Below are 13,508 nucleotides of genomic sequence, written 5' to 3'. Positions count from 1 at the left end.
TATTGCTTAATATTAGTCAGTAAGAGATGCTACTTTTCTGTACTGTTTTTGGCAGGACCATGATGGGGTACGACCTTTATTGCTTTGCTGTGTATATGACTTGGGGGATATTTTCTTGCTTGGGGAAGAGGATTGGTTTGGGCAATTGAGATTTCAGATCCAATCTAGGCTTTTCTTTTCTTATTTAGGGGGGTGGGTTTGGAAGGCTTCAGATAATTTCTAATTCCAAGTATGGACTCATTTACTAGGTGTCTTGTGCTTAAAGATTTTGGGCTTGCATTCTTTTAGGAGGAAATTAGTAACATCCTAACATTAAACCATAGTATTGACTCACATACTTCTCAGATAAAATAGTGCCTTGGGATAATCGGTATACGGCGTATACTCTATGTAACACCTTAAGAAGTCTAGGCTGCCCTGGGCAGAATATCTGCATGTAAATGGATTTATGAAAGCATGACAGCAGGTTACCACTTTAAGTGGCATTAATACCTCTGTGTGCAACTCATCGAACTTCAATTAGACAGAACTCATGCTTTTCTTGAAGATGATAATTAAGCTACCTTATTACAAGTTTACAACAGAAATACAAATTTCAGGTCATAGATGTCATTCTAACCAAGCTCATGTACAGCTTGACTGTCATATAATCGCACGTGAAGTTTATAGACCATCATGCTAGAAATGTAGATGATTTCTATTTCATGCAACCTTCACATAGCTCGAGCCACAATCCTACTTCATGAAAACTAATATTCACTTATATTCTATGGCACAATAAATAAAAGCCCAAAAAAGAATAGAAAAGTAGGATTACCAACTGCACTCAGCTTTGATTTTTATTTCTTAACACTAATAGATTCACGATAAAGTCCTCTGCACAAGAATAAACTAATTGTCACACAAAATTGCATCAAGGAAGTTATCTACCTTTCCTTTAAGTTGGCCAACAAAGTGTCTACTGTCTACTTATTGAAGAACTAGCCTAGTTTTATTCTTTTTTTCATTTTTGTTGCTAATAAAGAACTATATACATGTGTATGAACTCCTCTTTTGTTTATCAGAATCCTTGGAATAGATTCTTCTGCCACTAGACCCAATAGTAGTTAGTGGACATTTTTGAAACTGGAGTTGCTATATAAATGCAAGATGTGGTGGCAGCTACTATCACACTTCATACTAGACTTATCGCATTAGTGATAGTTACCTGCAGCTAGCTGTCTTACATTTACTAAAGCAGGTACCAACAAGACTACAAAGGACAATTGAAAAGACAAAACACAAACTCCTGAAGCAAAGTTCATAGTTTTATAGGCCCAGAAATGATATGATGCAATCATGAGATTGGGAACCTAAATTCACTCTTAACTCAAAACTTAAGTATCAGTCAGGAGAGATTTTTTTCGTTTTTTCGTTTTTTCTTTTGTCGGATCAGAAATTCAAGTAGGGAGAGATCTGAGGACTAAGTTCAGACAAAATATTAGCCCAAATCAAAACCTCATAAATGGAATAGCACTGATACATAAATTGTACATAAATGGTTATTATTTACAAATTTCCTCATCTACTGTAATAGCAACATCACTTTGTAAGCAGCACAAACAATTTGAAAAAAGAAGGAAAAGAGAGGTGATGGATGGAGCCTTGAGCTGGCTATCACAATTCACTACACAGTTAAAAACTTTCTATGCAAGAAGGTGGTCTCTAATGGAATGCAGTTTTGACACATCACTACTGAAGTACTGATACTCATTCGATCTCTTTGGGACCCCAGTAAAGCATGCAATTCCAGTTTCAAATATCAAGACCAAGCACTCCACATTTTCTGTCTATCCTTTGTGCCTCATAAACTAGAGCCTTAAAATCATTTGATTCATTTCCATGGAAATCAATAGATCGATGAACATGCACTTATAATTTTGACTAGATTTCGATGCCTGATATTTCGCAGTGCCTCACGTTCAGCTATGAAGCTCTTTGAAGCTCCCCGTTGTATCATGTTAAACACCTTCACAGCAACAACTCTACCATCATCTAGAACTCCTTTATACACAGACTCAAACCACCCATGCATACCAATCAAATTAGTTGAACAGAACTCATCAGTAGCTTTAAAAAGATCAGTAAATGAAACTTGCAAAATGGAGTCCCCAAAATTGCTCAAAGTGGTTTCTTTCCTTTTCGTTCTCGATGAAAAAAGAAATAAAACTGACAGTACCATAGCTATTCCTATAGCAGCAAACACAGATACTAAAGAGATCATTACTTTCATTCTATGAGATAATCCTCCTCCTTTAGACTTGCATGTTGGAAGCTGAAGAATAGCAATACCACCACACAGCCTCACATTTCCAACAACTGAAGTTGCATTCTCAAAAACACCTTTTTAATATGTACTTCACCCCAAAACTGATTGAAAGATAAGTTCAGATTCTTCAAGAAGACAAAGCTCTCTAAAAACTGTGGAATTTCACCAGACAAATTGTTGCAAGAAAGGTCTAACTCTTGAATCCCTCTCAATGCACTCATAGATGAAGGAATTGGACCCTTGAAGAAGTTGCCTTGCAAGTGTAGGGCTTCTAAATTCTCACAACCACCAAGGCTATTGGGAAATTCTCCAGATAACATGTTATCAAGAATGTCTATTACACGTAGAGACTTCAACTTTCCAACCTCCACAGGCAGGGATCCACTAAAGCGATTTTCCTGAAAGTACAAATAAATTGATAAGGGAAGGCCAATGAGTAGTTGTTGAGGTATTGTGCCGTCAAGGTTATTTTGAGCAAGATTCAATTCTAGCAACCTATGGCATTTTCCCAGGCTCGAAGGGATGCTGCCATTAAGATTATTTCCTAGCAATTGGAGACTGATTGACATGGTTAAATTTCCAAGAGAGAATGGAGTTCCCCCTGAAAATTTGCAATTTAATTTGAAGTCTAAATTCACCAAGCCTAGCTTGCCAGCTTCCCAAAGTCAGTAGGAATGTTAAATGTGAAAGAGTTACTCCCCATATACAGTGACTGCAAGTTGATCAGATTTCCTATGCCAGCTGGGATCTCTCCATGTAGTTGGTTTGATGAAAGCCAAAGGCATTCAAGCTTGGCTTAGAGATTGGATACTGATGCTAGAAGCAATCCCTCCAAAATTGTTTTAGCCTAAGAACAACCAAAATAAATCTGTTGCAGTAGTCAAGTCCGAAAGAAGTCACCATGCTCACCACGTCCAAGATGATTAAATGCAATGGACAGTGTCGTGAGGTGACAAAGCTTTTGCAAATCCGGCACTAGTCCTGTTAATTTGTTTTGTGCAAAAGTAAATCTCACCAGGCTTGTTGCATTGGATCCTAGTCAATAGCCCCAATAAAACGATTGGCGGCAATGTTATAGTCGTGGAGGTTAGGAAAAGCATTGCTTGAGTTTGAGGGAATACTCCCTTCAAGTTGGTTTAGTAGTGCAGACAAGGTACCAATGGCAGAGAGGTTATAGATGGAGGAATGCTTGGTACCAGACAAACCATTATCTCCCAATGACAGAAACGTTAGTTTTTTCAACTGGCCTAAAGAACTAGGGATGCCTCGCACCAAGTTATTACTAGATGTAACTAATACCTCCAGAGATGAAAGGTTCCCCAAGGAAGTTGGGATTAATTTATTATGTTGTAAAACAAATATTTGAAGCTTAGATAAGGAACCTAGTGTAAAAGGAATTTCACCCACCCGACTGTTGCGACCGAAATGGAGATAATAGAGCTTGAAACAGTCGTTGGATATGTTAGCAGGAATAGGGTCACTGAGTGAGTTATTTTGTAGACTTGATACTTGCAACCTACGCAAGTCCCCGATCTGAGGAGGGATTGATGACTGAAGCTGTTGTTCTGGAGGTGTAGCTCCCTTAAGAAGCTTAGATTTCCAACATGTGGGGATCATATGAGTCCTACCAACTTCAGGGACCTGAGGTCCAGCATTTTGTCACCCTTTGACGATGTCGTTGACTGCAGGTGACACCATGCCAGGGGCAAAAGTGGAGGGATTCATTCCAGGAGCTCGTAGCCCTGTTCGGATCCTGCTGTATCTGAGCTTTGATTGCTAGCAGTGCCAGCCTATCCGTCTCATTCCCTTCGAGCCGCCTGGTCATGGGAGGGTTCAAAGGCATGGAGCTACAATGCAAAATGAACATTGCCTTAAAAAGGAGTATATCAGGATCAATTTCACAAACAAGAACCCCATTTTGGACCCTTAACCAGAGAGAAGGAAATGAAGTAGTAAGTTTCTATTGAGGCCATGACAAATTAATATGTAGGCTAGGATTTGTAAGGAAATGCCTAAACAGACGACTGCTGTCGACTTACTCAAGTCTCCTTTGCTTAACGGGCTAAAACCGCCGTTACAATAATTAAGTTGATAATGGTGTTTCTTATCTTCCTGGAAATTAAGGTTGAATTCGTATAGGGTCCTGAATTCATATATCACATGGTTTGAAAAGTCAGGCTCCAGAAATGTATGCAAGCTTTTCTGGGCTGAAGTAACCGTGCAGATTGTGACTAACAGAACGTGAAACGTGCTCACGAAGTTATTAATGAGATTTTTTCCCCCCTCAAATTTTTGTATTTAAACATTCAACGGGGGACACATTTACAAAATCAAGAACCTCATAGAAGCTAGAATCAACTGCAGCTTTTAATCCAGTGAATTTTTCAAAAAGCTCAGAATTCGTTGAGCTCAGTAGAAACAGTCCCGAATAGAGTTCAATTCAGTTGCAACGGCACTAGTAGCCATTCGGTTTTTGGAACCTCAGCGGAACACATATAATTCCAATTTCAAATATTATACTCAAGAGCTCAACATTTTTTTTGTAGTATATAGCCTCTTTGAAGTAGTCCTAAATATGCAATGTCTGTAACTCGTTCCAGAAAAGTCACATTAACAAAACGGATGTGATATTCACACCATTTTCCTGTAAAAATACTCATTTCACACTTTTTTCTGTTTAACTAGGTTTGGAATCCAGCCTACCTGAAAGGCTCATTCCTGACTACATGAGAGAAAGATTACAAATATCCTAATAGAAAATATACTGGATAATAGCAGGATGTGTGTGATTAGTAATGAGTAATATCTAACACAAAAGATATGTCAATATCATCTCCCTCACAAAATAATGAAGATTTGAGCCATCATTAAACATGTTGTCAATGGGTCTCTTCCCACCAAACATGTCGTCATTAAACGCAAGCTATTAAGGACTGTTTTTGGTATTTACCCTGTAATAACAATAATTAAGCACCACCTATTAAGTGCACAAGCATATTAATTTTCAATCTGTTTTCTGTTTCGTTTCCTCTGTTTTTTTTTTTCTCTAAAATTTCCCTTTAGTTTGTTCACTTATGTATATTGATTTTCTTAGGCATTACATTACGCTCCAAGACAAGTTCATAATGTATATGCTTTTCCTAAGTCAGATTAACCCTCACAGGAATGCAGATCTATCCTAAAGGATCTAAAAACCATCGTTCTATTATTCAAAAAAAAAAAACCCGTCATTCTAGATATGTAAATTTGAGTTTCCAGAGATGATTTCTACATGATGAAACCTTCAAGTAGAAAGTGGAAAACAAAACAATAAAATCAGAACTTCCCAACTAGACCCGGGCTTTGATTTATTATCAACACTAATTATATGGTTGGTCATGAATCACGATAAAGACCCCTTACGAGAATGAAACTCATTGTCACACAAAATGCATATCATCAAGCAAAGTATCTACCTTTCCTTTTTGTTGGCCAACAAAGTGTCTACTACATGAAATAATATAGATATTGGCCTGGCTAGTTTGTGTTCTCTTTTACTTTTTATTGCTAATTAATAAAGAACTAGATTGACATAGTTAGACATACATACCTATATAGAATGGTTCTGGAGCGGACTTGCAAAAGTGTCGTATAGTTTAAATATCCTTTAAATTCAAATATCTGTTATATATGTAAATGTTTACTATTAACAAGGCTAAAAGCAACCTAAAATTAGATATTTAAGACCATTTTCTTTTTTAGAAGAAACAATAATTTTTTTCCTTATTCGGTTGTGTGAGTAAAAGTTGAACTTGTGACTTCCACGTTGTCATTAAATAACCAATTTACCGGTAGAGTTAAGACTAGTTGATTTCACACTAAAGGAAATGTTTTATTGTCAAATATTTTGACATGTTTATTCTCACCTTGTTAAATTGAAGTTTGAACTATTGACTATATGAATTATTATATATGATTTGCTCTGAATTTACACAAAATATTATTTAAGTTCATCATCTTCACAGGACATGCAAGATATTAAGTTGCACATTTTCGAAAGATGGTGATAAAAATGTAAAATGGTCAAAAAGGGTTAGACTCAATTTTTCTTAATGAAATTTTAGACACGCAATCTAAAATATTCGACATTGAGAATGTCATTAGGCATTGTATCTTGAGTCTCTATACGATATATTTGGCCTCACCATTCATAGGCAATTAGTTTTGGTTAGACCATTCTCTTTCTGGGTTTTTCTTCTCTTCGATTCCAAAACTTCACACCTTTCCAAATTGTTGGAAGAATCTAAAAATATGAACTATCACTGTCGATCAAGAAGGGTACAAAGTTAACCGATGAAGGCATTTAACAATTCGTGCTAGTTCATGTGTAGCTTGGAGGTCAAGAACCGAATGCATATATGGAGGGATAGGCATGTGTCACACATGTGATGAATGTTGAATCCCACCTAACGTTGGGAATCTCTCGTTCCCCAATTGAATGAAACCAAATGAGAGCATTTTGAAACTGGAAAGTAGAAGCCACATAATCCCTTACGCATAGCTAGCTAGATAGTGGGAGCTGGTGACAAATCCTTTTATGGGCTCATGTTCTAATAAAAATCTTCAACTTTATAACCACTGTCTTGTAGAAATCGAAGGATTTAACCATTATGGTGTCAAGTCCCAGTAAGATTCCCCAATAAGAACATTGTATTTTTCAAAATTTTGTGTATTTTAAAGTATTTTTAGATGCCTCTAACCACTGACAATTAATTTTGGACGTAACACCTAAATATTATGGTAGCAAAGTCGAGTTAGCTCATTGTGAATGCTCAACGGCCACATGTTTTCCATGTTAATATGTATGACTTGTGACCATCGCTAACGCATAGCGTGACAACAATTTAACTTGTGTATTGATTCTAAAGGAGAAGGCATGAGACATGAGTCGTAAAAACCTTCAATGCCCATAGCAATCAAAGTCTTCTAGCATGAACAAGGTCAGGTGAAATTAGGGGTCATCAATGGGCTTGGACCTGGCCGGACATCTTACGAGCTTTTTCGGGTCGGGCAGATCTGGGCCAATTATATGTGTGTGTGAGTGTGTGTGTGTGTGTGTGTATTGTATATATGTTATTTGAAGAAGTACAAAAAGCTATGAGATACGTTTCTTTGTGGTTAATGATAGAACAAGATAGAATATAAAATTAAAAGGAAAATATGGTGCAATGCAATAATTGGTCCACATATTCAACTAATAACTACATAAAAAAATATTAATACTAACAATGAATGAGCTTCTGTGCTGGACTTATAATGTTGGGCCAAGCGGGCTTTATTGGACATATATTGGGTCGGGCAGTGGGTCGGGCCTTGACTTTGAATCTTCACTATGCCCAAAAGGCCTTCAGACGACATAACTGTTCTGTCGTCTGAATGAACAAAAATGTGTCGTCTAGTACGGTGTCGTCTCTTGGGGGCATCAGACGACAGAAGTGTTCTGTCGTCTGATTTTTCAGACGACATAAAAAAATAAAAGTCTTGTGTCGTCTGATGAGTTTTGCATTTTGGGAACATTGTGATCTGTATCTTTAAAAGCATTCAAACAACAGTTTTGTATTGTCTGATAAACAAAACAACCACAATATTTTTTAAATACTATTGTGTGAAGCATATTTGCAAGACTTATTTGTGTGGTCTGAATGCCCTTAAATAAGAAATATGAAGACTCGTATGTAGTGTCTTCTCTCATACAACAACATTTAAAGGTTGTGCTAATTTACTTTAAACGACAATTATATGTGGTCGTAAAGAGCATCAGAGGACAATTAAGTGTCGTTCTAGGGTACATACATACGACACTTAAGTGTTGTGTGAAAGGTCTTTTATGAGGTCTTTTATATTGTCTGTGATTGATTCCAACCACACTTATTTGTTGTTATTATACGTTTTAGCCAACACTTTCGTCTAACTTATGTTGTTGTTTTGCCCTTTAGACTACAATTTTCTGTCGTCCCAATGCCAAAAAGACAATAGACTTCTATTTGATTTTTGTGTTGTTTTTGTTTAGCTGCAACCACACATTTTGGTGTGCTTTTGTTGTAGCTTGCAATTTGAGATAACACATATTAGTAGTCCCCTATTACAATTGGTATGCATGCATTCTAAAAATTAAAATTGCCCATTCATAAAAGTATGAAACCATAAAATCCACATCCAAAATCATTCATTGCAATTTCCATTAATCCACCATTGTCTCATGTACACAAACCTAATCATGAACATCAGTTCAAAATGACCCATATCTACTAATCTGGATATGCAGACAAGTCCAAATGCTTAATGAAGGAAGAATTTCCACTAGACACAAGTTAATAAAGGAACTAGCTAGTTGTACTGCTGTACCAGTTTCACAATCTTATCAGAGCTTTTTACCTACTCGGAGCAATCATTGTAGTATTTTCTGCTTGCTTCATGACCTCGTGAGTACACAGGTATATGAGAAGAATTGCATTAAGATATGCCTGATTCATCAAAGGTTATAAAATTAACTTCTTCATAAGAATCATATTCAAACATGAAACTAAGGAATTAAAAAGTGACTGATACTCGAAAGAAAATAGGATAACAACATTAATAATGCAATACCTTTATGTCTAGTACCAAATAATTTGAAATGTTTCTATCAACTGGTTATGCAGCATTGAACTGAACCACCAGAATAACAGCAAAAGTATTCCTAGATGCATCAAACTCCTGCAGACCACCTGATCGACAACAGAGAAGAACATCTTAACTCCCACATAAACAGAACAAATTGATGTTAACCTTTACTTAAAACTTCCAACTAAGAAGAAAAACATAAGGCAGTAAAATGAGTAAGAAAATGAAACATCAAAATCTATAAAATAGATAAACTCACAGGGGACAATGATAGACCAAGTATAGCAGCCAAAAAGATATATACATGCAACTTCAGTAATATTTGAAGAGATCAAATATCTGATGAATGTGACATAATATAACAATTTTGCTTAATTTCTAAGACAAGCAACCAAAAACGGATGTATATTGTACAGTAGTTTCTTCAAGGTTTCATAAATCACACACCAGTAAACAAGAAAGTGCACATTGTAGCTCCAAGAGATCATTTGACACTAAGGTGGTGAAATCATCAAAGCCATATAAAATCAACTACCCTTTCTAATGAGTGATCGAGTGTTTTGTCACTCTTTTCACTCCCTCTTTTTCTACCACCTAATAACAAAAGCAAATACAACATGAACCAGGGAAATTGTGAAATAGAAGCAAAGAACCAGAAAGGCAAATAACAACTAATACCAATTGTCCTCTCAATATTGCAATTCAAACAAGATGCTGCCAACCTCCAGATGAAGTTGACATCGAGTCCTTAAAGAACTTGGGCTAGTAGTAAAATAATTACTGCTGTCGATACATGAGTACGGTCACCGGTTGGCCCTTCTCTAGCAAGCTCGAAGTCTGAGAGCTTTGGCTTAAAGTCCTCATGCAAGAGCACGTTGGAGGATTTGAAATCTCGATACCTATTCAAACAATGTAACAAAAAAGGTTCAACAAAGTATATAAAAATTCTTGTCTTCAAACAAATAAAGAGTTACCATCTGAGGTAAGCCATTATCTACCATCCTTAAATACACTCTTTAGCATTTGGATATTGATGGCCAGAAACAAAAATAGAAGATGACTTTTGTTTCAAGCTCACAAGCAAAGCTGAACCAAATCTATGATGTAGTATTATAACATTAACATTAAAGCATAGAGATTATTTTTAAGCAGCGAGAATTAATATTTTTGTCCTAATTGATTTTCAGCCACAAAAATGGAAGAACAAGATCAAGGGACTAATGTGTTGAAGTAAACAGGGGGTACATATTAACAAGAACTGCAGTTTCAGGCTCAGTTTCAACACTAAACTTACTGCGAGCTTCCTGCATTTAAAATTTATACATGACAACTGACAAAAAGCTGAAAACGTCAAAGTACAGTAGCCAAATTGAAAGTAAGATGGTAAAATTCATTAGAAAACAGTAACTAAATTGGAGTTAACAAGCTTGTGTGGTTTGAATTAGAAGAGGGACATGGACCTTTGAAAAATGATATTCTTAAATGATGATAACAAGTTTTGAAATGTGTCGGAGTGTTATAATACCAGGAGATAATAAAATTCCAGAAGGCTGTGCAAATGATATGCTTGAAGAGCTATCCCAGTGAAAGATCAAAAGGACCAAATCAAGTCTGGAATTACATAATAGCAGAAAAATGTTCATATTGACATTAGCATCTTCAAATTATCAATTACCTTGATCCATTCAGATTTCTTTCATAACCATCACCACTAAATGCTCTAGTAATCCCATCAGCTGTATCAAGTTGCCAAATTTGATGTTGGCCAGCCATGGCAATATAAACTTTCTCATTGACTGGATGAAAGCAGACATCCCATGGAGAGTTGATTAGCTGAATAATATAACCAGATTCTTTAATAAAATAGAGATGTATATCCAAGAATTTTGTAATTCAATTAAAATAAGAGATATCACCAAAAGTTCATTATTCCTAATAAAAAAAGGTTTACATACTCAAACTCAAGGTATTTCTAATCTTATCTGAGTACGTGCTTCCTTTTCCTCCTCTGTAATCAGGGCCTTTGGTTACAGTTCTAGCTAGAGTACGCCTGTTTCGTTAACAAAGTCAATCTCCCTACAATTTCAAAGCTATATTATGACAGGAACTCATTTATAAAATGTCAGCAGATGGGTTACTACCACATCAATCTTAACATAAAAAGATAACTAGAATCTTTTACTTGATTTATTGTTACATAAAAGAGACTTTACAGAACACTAGAATCTTAACATAAAAAGATAACTTTGTCCAATAATGCAGGTTTCTTTTAGGAAACACATCTCCTTAATTATTTTGGTCATGCTTTCTGTGAAGAAACAGTGAGCTAGTTTACATCATTCAGTATTCAACTTGAATATGAGAACTAATAAGGTGTAACACATAAATGCTGATGCCCTGATTTGAAATTAAACCAGTAAAAGTTCCAAGCATGCTATAGAAAATATTTGGAAACCTCCAAGATATTTGATTGAGGAATCGTTTAATCTATATAGTTAAAAAATGCACCAAGTGAAGTATAAAAGGTAGACATAGAGTGAAAACAAAATTGCAACCAAAACCAATGAGCAAACCATGTAGATCTACTTAAACATCTCTTAGGCTTCAACAGTCCATGTCCATCCAATTAAAACTACAGGGCAAATCCATCGAATTCAAGTGGGAAATACATGACGCAGTTTGAATCAAGAAAGTGGGAAAGCTATGAACTGATACATGTTTGGCCAAACCAAACTCAGTTGTCATATCAAAACAGCCGGAGTTAAGATTGCTAGGATTCAGTTGATGGTTTGGAATATTTCTGGAGTTCTTCGTGGACACAGAGACCAGAAAATCCTGTTAAGAATCCAAGGGGTCCTCTTAATCTTAGAGTTCTGCGAGTATGATGTCTATCAGTCTTACTCTTTGGTGAATGAAATCATAATATCTGTGTGACTTTTCTGTGTACCATTACAGTTTACAGATGCTTTTTCTTTACCTTGCATATATGATGAACAAACTAAAATAACTTGACAAGGTAAACTTACGTAGTAATTAATAAAGATCATGGTAATAGTAGTAATAGTGAAACGATAATCAAATGTGCAGTAAAACATTGACAGATTTCACAACATAAAGTCTACTAGTGAAGTTTAATCTTGAAAGCCCTACAGCCAAATGACATGATATATTCTCAATTAAAACACAACTTTCATTAATCACTTGTCTAGTTAGAAATCAGAAGAGTCACTCACAATTGGAAAACAACTATAGATACTGAACAGCCCGAATGGAAACCCTTCACTTCTGAAATCTTCCTCCCTTTGCCTTCCCACAGTTCAGTTTCAAGAGCAGCAAAATCAAACTCCCATTCTCCTTCGTTCATATGGTACAAGAATTTCATGATCAATGTATAAGTGTACAAATTACAAAAGTATCACCATGATAATAGAACAAATTGAAAATAAGGAATTACCAGTTCCATGGAGACCATAGGTGGAATTGGATGAAAGTGGCCCGACATAGGTCTACATGGTAACAAGCTTCCCTATTTTCTTACTCTCATTCTTTCTGATTTCACTTTTCACTTCCCAATCTGCTACCCAAAAGAAAAGAAGAAGAATCAATATCATAATTTTTTGCTCATACATTAATGGAGAGATAACCCAAAAGCCAGTCTCCATGTAAACCCCACAAGACGCAAGGCCCCATTCATCAATCTACAGAGCTATGCAACCATATCATACACTTGCAATTTGAATAAAAGAAACCCAGTTCTAGTCTGAGAAGAATCAGCCAAAACCAAGCTTAGAAATAAAAACCCATATAGCATAATTGAGCAAGAGACCAATAAAGACACAAACTTGCCTTTTGAAGCAAAACACTGACAGAATCTTGAAAACAGAAATTCTCAAGTCAAAATTGAATGAATCAGACCCCAATTTAAGAATAAGAAACAAGAATGACGAAACCCATATCTCAAATTTGCAATCTAAACACCTGAAATTATCATACAATCGTGAATTAAAAAACAAATTCTATAACAACCCTAAATCAGATGGATACCTTAGATTAGGCAGCTGGATTCGTACATAGCTGAGAGGCCAATCAACGCCTGCTGAATCGAGTATGAGATCTTGCCCTTCTACAAGCAGACAAGGATTTGAGAGAGCGTCGTACTCGTAGCCCAGCGATTCGAGTACCCAATCCAAAGCCAAAGACGAACCCAAAACCAAGTTGGGGTTGGTGGCGGCGGCGGAGGTCGCAGTCTCGCAGCCGTAGGTGATTCGAGACACAAGAGCCACCACCATTAAACATTATTTGCAATTCGCTCACTCCCTCAAAACTCAATCCACTCACTCCTAAGTCATAACTCACAACAAAACCTTTTCAACATTCGTCCCCCTTAAATTGGACGGCGAGGAGGGCGTGAGGGTGGCGGAATTGGACAGCGGAGATGATGGGTGGGGAGAATCGGTGGTGGGGAGTGGGGGAGAAGTGAGGGAGCGAAAGAGAGAGGGGAGATGAGAGAACAAAAGATTGGATTTTAAGAGATAGACACGAATATAGAGGACTGATT

At 36.4% G+C, this 13,508-nt stretch overlaps 1 long non-coding RNA gene across 1 annotated transcript; it reads right to left on the bottom strand.

Moving 5' to 3' along the window:
* Positions 1-10,471: 10,471 nt before the first annotated feature.
* LOC121050410 lies at positions 10,472-13,068 on the bottom strand. The gene is made up of 5 exons (XR_005802881.1): positions 12,995-13,068; positions 12,405-12,524; positions 12,184-12,304; positions 10,626-10,783; positions 10,472-10,525 (listed from the first exon to the last, which is right to left on the bottom strand). It is a non-coding gene; the product is annotated as an uncharacterized LOC121050410 (long non-coding RNA).
* Positions 13,069-13,508: the final 440 nt, after the last annotated feature.

This window comes from Rosa chinensis, chromosome 7 (genome assembly GCF_002994745.2).
Source record: "Rosa chinensis cultivar Old Blush chromosome 7, RchiOBHm-V2, whole genome shotgun sequence".
In the NCBI taxonomy this organism is placed as follows: Eukaryota; Viridiplantae; Streptophyta; class Magnoliopsida; order Rosales; family Rosaceae; genus Rosa; species Rosa chinensis.
This window is presented reverse-complemented; position numbering and strand designations above follow the sequence as displayed.